The sequence below is a fragment of the Falco biarmicus genome, chromosome 8 (assembly GCF_023638135.1).
Source record: "Falco biarmicus isolate bFalBia1 chromosome 8, bFalBia1.pri, whole genome shotgun sequence".
NCBI lineage: Eukaryota > Metazoa > Chordata > Aves > Falconiformes > Falconidae > Falco > Falco biarmicus.
The window spans coordinates 1-15,120 of NC_079295.1; the positions used below are offsets into that span (position 1 = coordinate 1).

The 15,120-nt window shown below is 45.1% G+C and overlaps 1 long non-coding RNA gene and 1 other non-coding gene across 2 annotated transcripts; both read right to left on the minus strand.

Moving 5' to 3' along the window:
* Positions 1–1,244: 1,244 nt before the first annotated feature.
* Positions 1,245–14,910, minus strand: LOC130154472 (uncharacterized). The gene is made up of 3 exons (XR_008823755.1): positions 14,269–14,910; positions 13,178–13,277; positions 1,245–1,341 (listed from the first exon to the last, which is right to left on the minus strand). It is a non-coding gene; the product is annotated as an uncharacterized LOC130154472 (long non-coding RNA).
* Positions 12,670–12,754, minus strand: LOC130154515 (small nucleolar RNA SNORD45). The gene has a single exon (XR_008823779.1). It is a non-coding gene; the product is annotated as a small nucleolar RNA SNORD45 (small nucleolar RNA).
* Positions 14,911–15,120: the final 210 nt, after the last annotated feature.

Genomic DNA, 15,120 nt, shown 5'->3' on the forward strand with positions numbered 1-15,120 from the left:
TATGTGGATAATTTATACTTACTCCATTTCTAGATGTTGTGCAACGATATCCAGCAAAATAAATAGAAGCAGAGAAATGCACAGCTAATATTAAGTACACATTATCCCTTCTTGCAAAAATCTTCTTCCTTTTATTAAGAGTTTGGGTTGTTTGAGGGTTTGTTTGGGTTTTTTTGAATACAAGAGATCTGAGTTGTAAGAGCACAGCACCCTTCATGCTGGAAGCTGCACTCCAAAGTTAGTTTTACAACAAAACCTTGCTGCACAGGAATACGTTATTAATTTGATCAAAACAAAATCATTAAGCTTTACTCGCACAAAAAATAACCAATTAAAAGCCTATTTTAAGAATAAAGTTTTAGGAGAGTTGCCTTCTCATACACAGAAGCTCTGAATTTGTGGCAGAAAATTATGCAAATAAAAATTATGCAAGTAACACTTACAAAGTTCTTCAGAATCAATGCAGTCATCTCCAGCAGCAGCTGAGCATCGCTCAGTGAAATACTCAAGACAGTTTTCATCTATGCAGCTCCCAAAAGCATCTTAAAAGCTTTTTCTAAAACAAATTTAAGTGGTAAGGTCAGAATCCCTGGCTCTTCTTAATCACATGCAGGAGACCCCTGTCATCTCAAGGGCTTATTTTCTCAGCCTACTAAAGAAACTGGTAAGGAAAACGTAATGACTCACCAGCACTAGTTATAAAGCCATAGTATTCAAGCCTGAAGTTAACGCCACAAGTGCGTGTAAGATGTTTATAAGTTCTAAACTCTAAGTCTTACTAGAAAACAGGTCTCATAAAAAGACAGATGCAAGTCTGTAGCTGCCAGATTTACAAGCTGAAGGTGAAATGAAAAATACTTCTTTTCATAAACAAAGAGCACAGTATTTAGAAGAATGCACATACAAATCCAAAGGCTGGTTGAGCATGCCCTGCTTTGACAGTTACAGGAAAGATTCACACACACCCAGTCAGCACAGAACTGTACCACAGGCTAGCCAAAGGACAGAATTGTGGACAAAAATTGTGAAATTACAGTTTCAGAGATGAGAGTTCAGCTGTACCACACCCCTACTATGCAACTCGAAATGGGGGTTGGGTTTGAATTTGTTTTTGTTTTTAAATCCCTATTCTTCTAACTTCTGAAAAGCGAGCAGCAGACAAGAAAATGAACACAAGACAGTATTCAAAGAGTAAGTTCCTTGACAACAAATATAGTCAGATATAACACAGACAGAGCACTTGCCTCCTAGTGGTAACAGCAGTTTCTTTCGATTTGGAAAAAGCTTCAGACTGCCACAGGAAGAGAATCTCACACTGACGGAGGATAAGAAGAAGAATCTCTGCAGAGAGAAGTGTGAATCAAGCTTGACTCTTTCAAAAAGCAGCGTTTTCAAATTCATAAATGAAGAAACTGAGCTATGGGTTACAAAGTTATTTCCTAAACATTTCAGCTATGTGTTAGAGACATCTAATAAAATCAACTAAACTAACATTTCATCTTTTCCATTTGTGCTGTTCAACCACGCACCCACCAAAGGTGCCTGTCATATGCAGAAGACAAGTATCTCTTACTAGGAGTTTATAAAATACGGATTAGAAAACTGAAGGGCATTCAGTTATTGGAAAAATGACATTTTATATGAAACCTCACCTAGAAAGAACACTGTAAGGAAATGTTATGGTTACCAAAGCAGTCCTCATTTAAGACGTTGACTCCTACAGCACATTGTGCTAGAAGACACCTTTCATAAGGTTAATGGAAGGAGACAAAAACCAGCTACTCATCGTACTCAAAAGAGCACTCAAAGCAGCTCCTCTTCCTTAGCAACTCTAAAAAACAGGTTTTGCTCAAGGAGAACACTACACAATCAAAAACTGAATACGCTATCAGTGCGTTCCTTCAAAGCGTCCATTCACATCACACTTATATACACTTCTGTCAAGAATATGGGTAACTGCAATGGCTTGCTTTACTGCAACATAGCTATCTCATTGATGCAGAATGACTACTTGGTGGTCTTGCATTAAAAGCACATACAGGACAGACGATAAAGCACCTTTCTTTGCAAACAAGCAGGTTTAGTCTCATCACATTTCCTGAAGATCAAAGCTGATGGTTTTGATACTTCCTATTTACAAATTTCTCCAACAAAATAAGATTTCGTTATGTGCTATTTCAGAGCATTCTTTTCTTCTTACAAAGCAACACTTCCCAAAAGTACTGCTGCCAAATGTTTTAGAATAAAGACCCAAGAAGAAACGTGCACATGCAGACTCCTATTGCATGTTACCTGTAACTAAAACTTGCCTTCCAAAACATTAGGAATCCTTCAGCGTGTCAGAGCACTGAATCAGCTTCACCCCCACAGAGGGGAAAACTTGTCTGAGCAAAATGAAAAGTAGCTGGAGCAAACTAAAGGCTGCATTTGTACTACTGGATCAGCTTGGCTGCCTAATGAACCATGTCCTCCTCATAATCATGAAGGGCAAAAACTGAGATATGCGAAGGAATGCTACATGAAAACTGGAAGTCTGATGTGCTCATGAACACAACAGCTTTACGCAGTTATCTGCAGCAACAGGCACACCAAACATACACAAGAACCCATTTACTTGTGCTTGCTTGTTTGCTGAACAACCTAAGCTTTTACTGTCACTCAAGCCCCTTGGGGGAAGAGGTAAAAAATACAAAAATAGTAACAGTGATAATATTTTAAAAAAAAAAAAAAATCACAGGACCTCCTGTTTCCTGGATTAGCCTTATCTTTTGTGCTTACAATGTACATAGATTTATGTAGTGCTCAAAATCTTCTCCTAAAGGCAGTTCTCAGGTCACTGGTCACTTGCTACCCTCAGGAACACCTCTAGACGCCTATCTTCTCTTCAATATATTAACACATGGCATTACAGATCTTTTCTGGGCAGAAAGAACTAGCAGGAGACCAGGCACTCAGCACTGGGGTTTTTGGGATCTTGCTGGAACATTTGTATCGCACAAAACATTTGTATGACAGATTGTGAATTGAGAGGATATGAGTAGCAGAAAAAAAAATAAAAATCATCCCTCAATTGAAGTATCGCCAAAGACACTGACCAGATAAGGGTTCACAGGGAGTTTATAAGTGTGACTTGTTCTGGTTTTAAGAGGGGACTGAATGCTTAAAAAAAAAAAAAAAATAAATAAAAAAAAAAAATGGTGCAGATTGGCCAAGTTACAACAGAAGTAATTCTCCATTGTTTAGGGATAACAAATAATAAGCATTTTAAATAGTCAGATCACAAAGCATACAATAACTTCATCTTTCATAAAAGTTTCAGCTGCAAATAAAATAAGCCTACAGGGTCTATGTTGGGCATTTCAATCATTTACATCTCTTCTCCCTGCCGGTACATGTACTGTACACACAGGGGGGTTTATTTCTTTCCTTTTTAAAGTGGACCTTTGTTTCTTATTTCCTAGAACTCTGCATCGTTTAATCTGCTGAAGTACATCATCCCTTGTTTAGGTTATATTGAAAGTTAGCAAGACATCCTGGCTCCTCCTTTTATACTTTTAAAATTCTTGCTATGCCATTGGTTTCTCATCAGTCCCCATTTACCAAAAGATTTCTTTCAAATCAAAGCTTGTAACGACTTTACTGTTTTTGGTAGCTAATACAGTACTTCTTAATAACAAGCTAGCTTAAGCTGGGTTTATTTTTGCTTCACCTGTAACAGCCTGTTCCATACACGCAAGGTGTCCTCTTACGCTTGTTCTGTTTGGAGCTTTCTGAAGTATCTGCACTTCTGGTTGAATCAGAAATCTGTCTTGTAATCCAGATTTGCATCAGGCTCAAGAGTCCCTTCCTGGGCACCAAAAGATCAGGAAGTCCTGCCCAGTGAGCCTGTTGGCTTGCAGAACCAGTCATCTGCTCTTTGTTTACTGTTTCCTCAATTCTATTTCCTTTACTGGAGATCTGACCTACTCTTTTAGACAATTTACTATGCTGCTGCCTAGCTTTTCTTCCCACAGAACTTCCAGGGGTTTTTGTTCCAGTCTTGCCATTCCCTGCCATGTTTCTCATGGTATTCTCAAGAGGAAATCCAGAGCATTCTGTGGAACAAGGTTCCATTTTGAAGGACCTGAAAATGTACATTCTTCAGAACTAAAAGCTTTAAGGTCAAACTCTGCCTCATCATTCCTGTTTTCAAAGTGAGAGAATCATAGTAGAGCCCAGGCTGGAAAGGACCTTGATAGAGATTAAAACCAGCCCCGTGGGCACATATTAGCTTGGGGCTCATCGTTAGCCAGCAGATGTGTTACACTTGAACAAAAGGTTAGATGATGGAAGTGTAAAGAACTCTAGTAGGTAACAGAAACTAAACAACAGACTGCTAATGTATGCAAAGGTAAGCAGGAAATTTAGGTAACTGCCCAATAAGATGAAAAGTACATCCTGAAGAGGCGCCAGAGGGAGGAGGTTATGATAATGAATTTTTGGAAACCTTACGTATTTGCATGACTTTGTATAATAAATATCTGTCGGCTTGTTGAAACAGCGTGCAAGTTAGGAGTAGCGATCCCCCTTGCACCCAACGCTGCAATAAACATACCTCTTTGTAACTGCCCTCGAGTTGTACAGTTCGATTCCACATGTCAGTTTGGTGACCCAGGTGAGACCCTCTCTGTCCGGCTGTAGGACCTGCTGAGGACAGGACTCCTCTGGGTGCCCCCAGGGTTTCTCAGGAGGACTCCCCTACTCACCTAGATGACTGCGAGGACAGACAGGGACCATCGTCGGTGGACCAGGTATGTTGCAGTTGGGTTGGGGATACCTGTAAGTTGTGAGGAGACGTCCTACGTGAGGTAAAGAGCGCTGGTGCTTGCCCCTGGAAAGGCTGGGGGTGGGAATTCGGGTGCTCTCCTCGCTGCGGTAGCGGGAAGGGGCCTCTCGAGGGGTAACAGGTTTTCTCCCAAGTGGTGTGTTTTGGCCAATTTGGGTTCTCTTCAAGAATGTCTTTTGGCCATTTTGTCATCTGTTGTAAAATTCGGTACCGTGTATTAGTTGAGACCTCTTGTTGATATTTGACGTTCTGGGGTGGCATAACGGTGTTTGAGGTCGGAACGTCCATCATAAAATGGTATTGTTGCTATCTATCTGAGTAGCAGAGTGAGTGTGTAACGGGCCCTTTTGTGCGAGTGTTTTGTGCAACTGAGACGTAGCTCAGCTACAAAGCGAGTGCTGAAACCTGCAACTTGTGATAATTTGTATTATTTACTGTATTGCATAAAGGTGAAATGGGAGGTCAACAGAGTGGGGAAAGAGTGAACATGAGCCCTTTGGGTTGTATTTTGGCTCACTGGAAGAATACAGGAGGACCGCAGGGTGGGAGTGTGAGGGAAAGGGTTAAAGAAGTTTTAGTAGGTCTAATTGCTTAACGATTACCTAGATTGTTGTTGATAAATAATGCTTTGTTTTACTAACTATTGTGTAAATTAACTGAAGCAAGGAGTCTACAGCTCCTCCTGAAGGACAGTTTGTGATGAGAACTAGCTAAAACCAACTCTATAGTCTGGACAAAGACCAAGGAGCAACTGAGTCTGGCAAAGAGAGAAGGTTCAGAGTGAGAAAGACTACCAAGCCTTCATCCCCATGACCCCCATGACCAGCAAGAGGCACTACGCAAACGCAGTTGGGAGGGACATATGGAAATGACTTCTTGGAACTAATTTTAATATGAAGCAGGGCTAGGTTATGAATATGTATCGGTATATTTGGAAATCTTATGTATATGCAACATTTGATTATATAAATTGAGACAAGTTGTTGCCCCTGGCGCACACGGCTTTGGTGGGACTACCCCTGGTGCTGCCCAGCGCTGAATAAACATACCTACTTTACAATCTGATAAAGATTGTGGAGTCTGATTCCACACGTCAAGCAAACATTGATAAAATATTATAACCAATGGTGGCCTTTATGTATCTTAGAAGATCAGGAAACTGTAACACCTCGCTACAGTTAATGCTATTTTTAAGATGACAAGGGAAATGGGACGACACATGCAGATTTGTTTTTCACATTGAGAAGCCATACAGAGTGCGGCAGAAGGAGCGTGGGATTAATATAGCACCACCTGATCCTTTGACTTTGGCTCTAGAAAAGGACAAGGAAAAACTGAGACCTAAACTAGAAAGATGCTCTTGTTGAAGTTTTTTGTGTAATATAGGATCGCTGTGTTTTGTAAAGACAGAGCCTCAGGCTGTGGCTCCTCCTGGGGTGAAGCGTATTGGGAGATAAAAACTTGCACTAATGTAGGACCTGAGGCGGGGGAGTCAAGGACCCCAGGGAAGGGTTAAAGTCTTGGGGTGAGTTTGTACAAAGCCCCACACCCGCTGGGAGGTGCGGCTGAGCCAGGCTGGACGCGTGGCAGGCTGGTTGCTGGTTGCTGGCAAAGGCACCACAGGTAAGGACACAGACTTAAAGCAGCACAGAGCAGATCTGCGTTCAGGGTTCGAAAGGGTCAAAGCAGGGGTGCTGTTGCAGAGGCAGGCACTTGTGCCTGCTGCAGAGCAGGGAGCATCTCCTGCCCGGAATCCTTCCAGTGCGAGGAGGCGGGGGTCGCTGTTGCTGACACCAGAGCTGAAGGACCTGACAATGTCACCCCAAGGGCCGCAGCATTTGCAGCACGACAGGACCGGGAACTGGCCCCTTCAGGGCACGCAGTGGGGGCGGGGGGCGGGCGGGAATAAAGGCGAATCTGTGATGGGAGATTTAGATGCTTGGAAGTCGGTTGTGAAAGACTATCAGGATGACCCAACAGGAGTAGAAAAAGGGTTGACTGTTACTGGGTAATCGCCATGTAGAGAAGCTGACAGAAGCAGCACGGCACAAGCACAGCAGGTCAGAGAAGAAAAGCTGAGTCGTGCTGTAGTCACAGCTACGGCGGCGGCTTCGGGAAAAGTGAAAACTGGCAGAGGGACTAAGGTGAGAAGACGAGGCAGAGGCAGAGGCAGAGGAGGGATGCCTGGCAGAGGTGAAAGAGCGAACCCTGCCCTGCGGGCCCAGATCAGTGGGCACATCGTAGGGAAGTGGGCACGGGCAGCCAGATTGCCCAAAGCTGAAGAACCATCAGGGGGTTCCGGTGACTGCATCAGAACCAGACTGAGAGGCCTGGGGAATCCGCCCTAGCGGATCCACTGGTTAAATTAAAGCTGGGGACTAGAGAAAAAGGAGGTGGGATTTTTAGTGAATACAAAACCAACTTATTTGGTGTTAAACTTCAGCGAGAAAAGAATTTATTACAGTTGTGGGAGCTACTGGCTGCCAGGAAAAAGCATTGTGAAACCTCTGAAGTACAAATTAAGAAAAAAAAAATCAGAATGCCATTTCACCAAAATCTTTAACCAGGTATATCCGGGAGTAAACTCCAGGCAAGGCGAAAAATGCTTTACCTGTTACAGCAGAAATGAAAAGGGGGGCCTGCCCAGTTCGGGTAAAACAGTATCCCTTGGTCAGCAGGGCTGTGGGGGATATTGGCACAAAAACTGAAATAAAACGCACTGTGTAGTGGTTCTACTACCAATGTAAATCTGTGTGTTTTGCCATGGCAGCGACTTGTTATGGGATGCGCAGATGAAACTCTGCATTGACAACAAAGTACAAGGAATAAGGTTGGTCAAGTGCCTCCTACCGTAGTCAAGGGCAAGACTGGGTTGGCCTCTGTGTTTGCCACCAAGAAGAATCTTGAATTCTGCTGTTGGCTGCAAGCCAGTAGGTGCCGAGTGGTGGGAACATGTGCCATGCCAGACCTTGATGTGAGGAATGGCCCCCGCTGTTGTAAGAGGGTCACCCAGGAAGGAAGAACGTCACAAGACCCATTGGGGCACTGACTCATAGTATAAATATTTAGACTGACAAAATTGTAGGGAGAACATGAATCAAATGGGGACAATTGGAGAAGAAAAATATCCAGGGCAACCATGACAAACTGATTTCTCAGAACTCCCAAGAAAAGGGGGGTCTTGATACCTGCTGGTCATGACGGATGCCTTTTTAGGGTGGCCAGAAACACACCCTTGCTGAACCAATAAAGCCAAAGCAGTAACCAAAGCACTATTATAAGAAATAGTACCGTGATTTGGGGTTCCAGCAGTAATCTCATCAGACTGGGGGCATTAGCAAAAAAGGTTGCACTTGCTATCCAATACTCAGCAGTGGATACAATCTGTAGCCACAGGAATGTTAAGGGAAGGTGTCCCCTACAAGAAATGGGTTTCTGCCTTGAACTAGCAAACATCTCTGTGCTTAAAGAGAAGCCTTTTTGCCTTGATGGAGATAATTTACTCTGTATTCTGTATTTATGCTGTATTCTGAATGTGGAAATTGGCTGGGACTAGGAGGCTGGCTTAAAGGCATTTTGCAAACAGGATTATTATTTTTGATCATTATTGTAATAATAGTTTTTTGATCAAAACCAGCCAAAATTATTTGTAAGCATTAGGCATATCTGAAGAGAATGCCTTTATTTGAATCAGCAGTTAAGGTGTAGTTTAGTCTGATGCTGTGGTTTTATCTGCTTCTGGTGAATTTTTGAAGTGATGAAATCAGAGATACTAAGAGTTATGAGGTAGTAAGGTAATAATCTAAGTAAGGGTGCTGTCTTTTATATCCACAAGTGCAATATGCTTTTATGTAGCAGAGAGAAACTTTGACAATAATGTTGCTTGAGCAAGATGTGCATGTGACAACTTGGGAAAAGGGATATCACAACTGGAGCGCAACAGTGTTTCTATGTCTGGCAGAGTGAAATCTTTCAAGACCTGAGTTTAGACAGTCTAAAATAAATTGTCAGTATTCAAAAAACCCATCTTAAGCCTCTTTTGCTTACATAGTGTTATGGAAGTCAACTGCTATTGTAGATAATTAATGATTTTTTAATACATATTAACAAATACTACTATTTTAACTTGAGGCAGTTGAGTGAGAAATACTCACGTGTAGCATTTGAGGGAATGTCAGCATAAATCACACTTACAGTAAGACTGCATTTTTAATTACTGTACTCATTAAGATTCAATGATGCCATAAGGCTAAGGCCTTATATCACAGATTGGTTCTGAACTAAAAGGTGTGTGCACATGTAGTTACGCACATTTGTGTTATTTTCCTTAATTGGCTACAAAATAATATAATTAGGTTGGGGACTAGATCTTGGGAATTTACCTATTATACTTCTGTTTGTTAAGGAACGTGCATAACACAGAACCCATGTAGGCTTGGCTTGTGGCACAGTTGTCAAATTTAGCATAGACATTCAGACAGATAAGCAACGTACTCTTCTTGTGTGTATCACCTACAAGCCATTATGGCTTAGTGTGTAAATCTGTACGCAACTATTGAAAAATCCCCTTATGAATGTATATAGCTTAGAACTAATTTTTTCCCTTTGTTAATTCTTTGATATCAATGAGGAATTCTTCAGAAAATGTATGGATTGGTTGGTTGCATAAGGGCAGTTGTTATTTGGACAGAAAATTGTTAATGGTCAGGGATTTTCCACTAAAATATTTGCAAATATTCCTAGTCAAACATCAGTTTGGTTTCTTTTTGGGTTTTGAGCTTGCATTAGTCCATGTTCAGAACTTTAAAATTACCTTTGAATTTTTTAAACTTTTTATATCACTGGAACAGAAAGAGCATCTAAATTAAAGCTTCAAGCTAACTTTATTTTTCAAGTATTTCAGGAATTATACTTCTGAACTGAGATTTTATAAGTTGGCTGTGTATTTTCCTGTGTTAAAATGCTGTTATTGAAAATGGTCAACCAAGCCTATGTCGCCCAAAATAAAAACGGGGGAATTGTGGATAACTGGCTAGCTGAAAAGGGTCACATAGACATAGTCCAGCTGGCTGAACAAAAGTGCGCATCGCTCTCAGCTTATCTGAAGTAAAGCAAAATACACTGTCTTTGGCTGTCCTTGTTACACAGTAACAGGAAGATTTTGGTGGGAAAAGAATGTTGCAGGTGGGAACAGAAAACTACAGAAGAGAAACAAGGGGCGGGCTTGGTATTTAGGCAACTAACCAATAATGAGCTTAACTTTTGTAATATGTATGAGCTAATTATAACAAGGCATAAAAGGTGACTGTAAGGGACAATAAACGAAGTCTGCTGATCACTCATATTGAGTGACTGTGTCTTCCCTCCGTCGCAACAGGAAGGAACATCAGGAATACTATCTCAAGAAATAAGGGAAATAATAGGCAAAACCAGCCTCACCACTCAGTTTGAAAAACATCACCAGGCTTGGTGACAACTAGTAAACTTCACCTACAACCCACAACAGGAGCAAACTGAAGCATATGTGCTCCCAATTAGTGCAGCAAAAGAACAGGCAATCTTTCCCGTTGCGACACTAGGAGCCATACACCAGAAAGTCACTGTCAGACCCCTAGGCCATAATGTTTGGGCAAGTTATGGTCAGACCAAAGGCAAGTGGCAGTCAATGAACATGGAATGAACATGTTCCCCAGGGAACAACTGGGATACATCTGTGAAAACGCAGTAATAAGAGAATGAAGATCTGTGTTTAGATATCAAAAAGGCTATGCGTGCTTTTGAAATGTTTCCACATATTAAAGCCCAGCCACAAATATTTTATGTAGGAAATGGATGCACATGTGTTACAACTTCTTCTGGTAACAAGAGTATTGATAATTGTCATGAAATGGCAAATGGTACTAAATTTTGTATGTATAATTTTACTAGAATTGTAGGCTGTGACTTTGGTTATGTTGTTCCTGTAACTACCAGACAGTTAATTGGAACTGATTATACCCTGTATCATGATATACCTAAATTAAAAATAGGCATGAACATTAGCCTCTTCAAAGCAATGCTTAGACACCCCAACATAGAAAGACTGGTCCAAGAAATAAACAGAACGGCCCAACACATGCTTCGACAGGAGAAACGTGACTCTGAAAATATAAAATCCATCTTTAGCCGATGCAGAACAAGTTGGAGAACATCACTGGTGGGACACCTTTGCAGGCCATTCCCCCAAAGCAACACAAGTATTCTACTATTTAATACATCCCATGTTAAGTCATGTTGGAAGGAATGATCCTGTTATCTCTCTTAAACGTCTGTCTGTGGTATAAACTAAGTATCATAGTCAGAAGAACACAAATAATGTGATCAATGATGCATGTCTACCAAAACCCTTTGTCTTCAGAACTTGACAAAAGACTTCCCAAGTCCTAAGAAAAAGGGGGAATGAAACAGAGCAAGGTCTTGAAAGATTATTCGGGATGAGTTTGGTACCATGCTCTGGGGGATGCTCTGTTTATGTTGAGATATAACAGAGACGGCACGGCCTGTTCTGTTCTGCTGATGCTACTGAAGTAAGAGACAGGAGAAATGTACTCTGAGCAATCTAGCAGTCATAAATAAAGATAAGGTGGGCATTTGAAGGAGATGAGAAGGCCATGAGTCAGGAGGCTTTGCAAGCTCCAGCCAAAGAACGGAACGACCACCCAAAAGTCTCCCCAAAAGACAATTCTAGAAGACTCCACTTCAAGCTCCGCCTAAACCCCATCTATTATGAATATGATGATTAGATGTCAAAATCAAATGAATATGTATGTAAAGATGTTGTAACCTCTCGTGAAAACTGTATAAATTACCTGACTTTTCACTGAAAACTTTGGGGCTAGTTTGTCTGGTGCAAACTGGCTAGCTCCCCAGCATTGCACGAAATAAATACCTTTGCTGCTTAAAGACAAAATTCATCTCTGAGCAGTTACTCTGTGCCGTTTTGGCATCACCCTCCTAGAGAACTGCAGAGCTGTGGACTTTCAGAAACACCGGGGCACAACGCTTGGCCAGCCTGAAATGTTCAGGAGGCTCTCAGCAGTAGAAACCGTTCTGACTTTACAGCAAGGCTGACCACACTTGCGAGTTTTCTTTTGCATGCTCACACCTGCAAGCCAAACCAGAACAGCTGCACACACAGCAGAGCAATTGCTCAGCACATCTACACCAACAGAGCTCTCCTAAAGCACACCTGGAGCCACTCATACCCCAAGTCAACATCTACAGCGGAACCTGGCCACAAGCTTTGACACAATGTCATTTTGGGGTCAAACTGATGCACACCAAAAAATTAGTAAAACACACCTCCTTCTCTGCCACGTCAGGTATCGTGCTCCTTCAGTTGAGCTGTAACTGTTACATTATTTCCCAAATGCAAAGCCAAACAGAGAAAATATAACCAAGCATGCTCCTTAAAAAGCACAGGCAACTGTTCATTGTGTGTGACCAAGGGATGATGTGACCACGGCCCTTCAAACTTGCGGGATGCCTAGGCGGGACTAAACAGTGCTTGCAAACAAAGAACATGCCTGCTCGTTAAGACAGGCTGGTCAAGTTTACCACCAAAACTCTACATCAGCATTTGCCAACCCTGTCCAGCTTTGGGTCGCCAGAGCCACACTCAGTTCACTTGAAAGCATCTCCTAGTAGCAGTATCAAGCTCAGAACTGTACCTCCCAGATGCCTACGTGGAAGAAAACTCAAACTGTGCCCCCTTCTCCTTAAGCTGGGTTACAGCTTGTGACAGGAATTTCATCCCACTGCTTGGAAAAGCTCCAAGGCTGCAGCTGAAGGGAACTGGAGTTCCCTGCGTCTCAGAGTAATTCTAGAGCTAAAGTGGTGACAGACATCAGCTCTAGATCAGACGATACATGCCAGCACTCACCACTGACCCAGGGTGGCAACCTCCTTCTGTCCTACCCAAAGGTTTCAAACCCAACACACTGTCTTCCTACGGCAGGAAGCTTTTAATTTTTTACTTTTTAATTTTTTACAAATTTATAATTCGTAACACCGTTAACGCATTCCTTGAGACGGGACTACAGATACATTATGCAGACCACCAACCTGCCGTTTGGAAGCACTGGAGCTTTATGGTGAGAAATTTTTTCTACAACAGAGCGAGCAATGGTGAATAAATAAGACTGAGACAGGGTCCTTTTCCTCGAGGGAAAAGCACGCAACACATCAGCGATTGTTGAACAGACGGGCAGAATTCTCAGAAAAAGCAACCCCTAACTCTTAACAAGAAAAAGAAGGTCATTCCTCTTAATAAAAGCACAGCTGTGCTGAAACAAGTCAACACAATGTACTCACCTGTCCTCCTCCCAGATGAAGGCATATAAGCAACATGTTTCTCTGGAAATGACACGCTTAGGGCATCAGGTTTTCTTACCCCATCCTTTCATGGCATCACCTTTAAAAAACACCAAGAAAAGGTCAGTTGTGGTGTTGGCTTGGGAGATTCCCATGCCTGGGGGGAGTCAGGAATTCCACAGTAGTAAGTGCCTCTTTGGACACAGACTTTCCTGAGGTGCTCCCCACCTCCAGACAACTCCCTGGACCCCGAGTGGCACGTACAGGTGCAAGGAGGAAAAGAACGTCAGGGAACAGACCAGAGGCGTTAGGGAAAGGCGGGGGGGGGGGCGGGGGGGGGGCGGGGCGGGGGAAGAGAAGAAGAAAACCTAAAAAGAGACAGGGATACAGATGAGGACAGAGATGTAAAGGGAAAACCAGCCCTGGGCTGCAGGACAGAGGCGGAGGATGAAGAAAAGGGGAGAATGAGAGGGAGTGGGACACAAGCAGAGAGAGTAAAAGAGAAGGGAGCAGCAGAATGAGAAAGACAGAAGGGAAGAGGGAGCAGGACAGAAGAATAGGATGGAGAGCTACAGGGAATCAAAACACGATGGGTTTGTATGGCAAGGTTTGGGGAGGAGGAGGAAAAGGAGGAGAAAGAAGAAGAAACAACTGTGTGATCAACTGACCGCAGCTGCCGTTCCCCATCCCCCTGCGGGGAGGAGACAGGGAAATCGGCAGTAAAGTTAAGCCCCGTAGAAATGGGGGCTGGAGGGAAGGTGTTCTGAAGATTTGCTTTTCCGGCACGTTCTCCTGCTCTGACTTGACTGCTAATCAATCGCGCTGATTTCCCCAGGTTCAGTCTGTTTCGCCCACGGAGGTAATGGCGGAGTGACCTCCCCATCCTTGTGCCCACTCGTGAGCTTTTTGTTATATTCTGTCCCCCCTGTCCAGCGGAGGAGGGGGAGCGGTAAGAGCAGCTTCGGTCCAGCCCGGGTCACCCCCACACAAAATCACAGCGGCACAGGGAAGGGGAGGGGGGGGCAGAGGAGGGGCAGGGGGCGCCTGGGGCACACAAGAGGGGAGACAGGGTCCCACGGACCAGGACTCACCACAGCTCTCGCTTTGGTACCGCTGCGAAAATGTGCCAGTTCAGACGCGCCTTTCCCCCTCTCCCCTCCCTCCCTCCCTCCCGCAGAACGCCGGCCGCTCGGCTCCCCCACCCCCGGTAACCCCCGGGTGTCTCACAGCTGTTCCTCGCAAGACGCGGCCTCCCGGACACGGCGCGTCGCTCCCTCGCGCACCGGGGGCCGCCCCAGGCTGTGGGTGACACACGGACCCCGCGGGTGACACACGGACCCCGCTGTGCACGCTGGCACCCGGCTGCTGCGGGGCTGGTCCCCCCCCACCGCAGGGCCAGGCCCTCTGTGCCCGCAGCAGGAGGCAGCTGCTGCCCGCCTGCCCTCGGGTTCCTTCTCCTTCGCCTCGCCCCGGCCGGCCCGGCTCCTGCCCACACCGGGCCGTGCCCCCGCTGCCCTCCCGCACCCGCGCCGCGGGGGGCGAGGCCGGGCAGGGACAACCCCCGCCAGCCCGAGGCGGCGCGGCCCCCGGCAGAGGGACAGAAGCGCAGGGGGCCGTGACCGGCGCCGCTCGGCCCCGCCCGGAGCCGCTCCTGCCGCAGGCCCTTCCCGAGCGGCAGCGGGGGGCCGGCTGGCCGCCGCCACGGCAGCGCCGGGGGCACCTGGGGCTGGGGCCCGGCTGCGGGGGAGGTGCTGCAGCGGGGGCAGCGGCGCGGGGCGAGCGGGGCCGCGGCAGGCTCGGGGGTCTGGCGAGCTGGGGAGGCGCCGGCGCCCGGGGGGCGGCCTCCTGCTTCCCCGCCTCCCCCCCCTCAGCCCCCGGACCCTCCGGGGCTCCCGCACCCGGCTCGCGGTCGGCTGGAGTCCCCCGTGCCGCCCCCCGAGGCG